The sequence below is a fragment of the Asterias rubens genome, chromosome 9, assembly GCF_902459465.1.
Source record: "Asterias rubens chromosome 9, eAstRub1.3, whole genome shotgun sequence".
NCBI lineage: Eukaryota > Metazoa > Echinodermata > Asteroidea > Forcipulatida > Asteriidae > Asterias > Asterias rubens.
Window position 1 is genome coordinate 19,589,820 of NC_047070.1, and position 2,496 is coordinate 19,592,315.

Consider the following 2,496-nt stretch of genomic DNA (forward strand, 5'->3'; position numbering starts at 1 on the left):
ATAACCCCAGTTGTTAAACCATACTTGAGCATTTAATTATATGAGGCTTAAAATGCATGGCATGACAAGGTGATAAGCCTTTAGCTAGATGAGTTTAATATGGGCGCTAGTTCTTTTTGATGTGAAGCTGCATTTGCCAACACATTCTTCAAAGGCCAACAAAAACAAATAATAAGAATTGTGTTTACCTTCTGAGTTATGAGCCTACATCATATTCAGATCATTATGAGCTTCGTTACTGGTGATCTCTTGACATCTTCATGATGATGGCGGACAAACACTACAAAGAATAACATTTTAAATGACAAAATAAGTTTTCATATAAATTAAATAAAGTCACAAAGGGGTAAGTAGGCTCAGCAGTTTCATTTAATTTGGGCCTTAAATTGATAAAATCATGAGGGGTTAGTCCAGCAGTTTTATAAAATTTGGGTCTAAAATTTAAAAAAATTACGAGGGGTTAGTCCAGCAGTAAATTGAAAAACCCAAGGGGTATGTAATGTCCAGCAAGTTGATCATGTTTGGGCCTTAATTGAAAAGATCCCAGTTAAAGGGGGTAAGTCCAGCAGTTTTATCAAATTTGGGCCTTAAGTTGATTAAATCACAAGGGGTAAGGCTTAAAATGCATTACAAGATGATATAATAAGCCTTTAGCTAGATTCTGGGCGCTAGTTCTATTTTATGTAAAGCTCCATTTGCCGACACATACTTCAAAGTCAAACAAAAACAATTAGTAAGAATTGCATTTACCTTTTTAGTTGTAGGCCTACATCAAAATCAGATCATTATGAGCTTTGTTACTGGTGATCTCTTGACATCTTCATGATGATGGCGGACAAACACTACAAAGAATAACATTTTAAAAAACAAAATAAGTTTTCATCTAAAATTTACAAAGTCACAATTGGGTGTTAGTCCAGAAGTTTTTATCAAATTTGGGGCTAAAATTGATAAAATCACAAAGGGTGATTCCAGCAGTTTTATTAAAATTGGGCCTTTGTTTAAAAAAAGATAATTACGAGGGGTAAGCCCAGTATTTTTATTGGAATTAGGAATTAAAATTGAAAAAATCACAAGGGGTATGCCCAGCAGATTAATCAAATTTGGGCCTGAATTGAAAAGATCCCAATTAAAGGGGTATGTCCAACAGTTTTCTTTTATCAAATTTGGACCTAAAATGAAAAAAACACAAGAGGTAAATCAAGCAGCTTTATTTCATTTGTGCCTAAAATTGAAAAATCACAAGGGGTAAATCACAAAGGGCAAGTCTGCGATTTCATCGGAGTTGGGCCTAAATTTGAAAAAATTGAGGCTTAGAATGCATGGCATTACAAGGTGATAAGCCTTTAGCTAGATTCTGGGCGGTAGTTCTATTTCATGTATAGCTCCATTTGCCAACACATACTTCAACGTCAAACAAAAACAATTAGTTTAGAATTGTATTTACCTTTTTAGTTGTAGGCCTACATCTAAATCAGATCATTAGGAGCTTTGTTACTGGTGATCTCTTGACATCTTCATGATGATGGCGGACAAACACTACAAAGAATAATATTTTAATAGACAAAATAAGTTTGCATCTAAATTCATAAAATCACAAGGGGTAAGTAAGTCCAGAAGTTTTATTAAATTGTTGCCTAAATTTGATAAAAGCACAAGGGGTAGTAATAGTGTTATAAAATTTGGGCCTTAATTTGAAAAAATCACAAGGGGTAAGTAAGCTCATTATTTTTATAGAATTTAGGAATTAAAATTGAAAAAATCACAAGGGGAATGCCCAGCAGATTAATCAAATTTGGGCCTGAATTGAAAAGATCCCAATTAAAGCATTAATTAAAGCATTATTTTATCAAATGTTGACATTTTTTTTTTAAAACACAAGGAGTAAATCCATCAGTTTTATTAAATTTGTGCCTAAAATTGAAAAATCACACAAGTCAAACAAAAACAATTAGTAAGAATTGCATTTACCTTCTGAGTTATAAGCCTGCATCATATTCAGATCATTACGAGCTTTGTTACTGGTGATCTCTTGACATCTTCATGTTGATGGCTGACAAACACTACAAAGAATAAAATTTTAAATGACACGTTAATTTTGCATTTAAAATTTCTAAAATCAAAATTAAGTCCTGAAGTTAAATTAATTTTGGGCCTAAAATTTAAAAAATCTCAAGGGGTAAGCCCAGCAGTTTCATCAAAATTGGGCCTAAAATTGATAAAATCACAAAAGGTAAGTCCAGCAGGTTCATCAAATTTGGGCCTAAAATGGATTAAATCACAAGGGGTAATTCTGCAGTTTCATCGAATTTGGGCCTAAATTTGTAAAACATTATAAGGGGCAAGTCCAGCAGTATAATCATACTTTTGCCATTAATTATTTGAGGCTTAAAATGCATTGCATTACAAGGTGATAAGCCAACTTTAACTAGGGCGCTAGTTCTATTCGATTGCCAGATAGAACTAATGACTGACAGAAAACCAATCATTTGATCA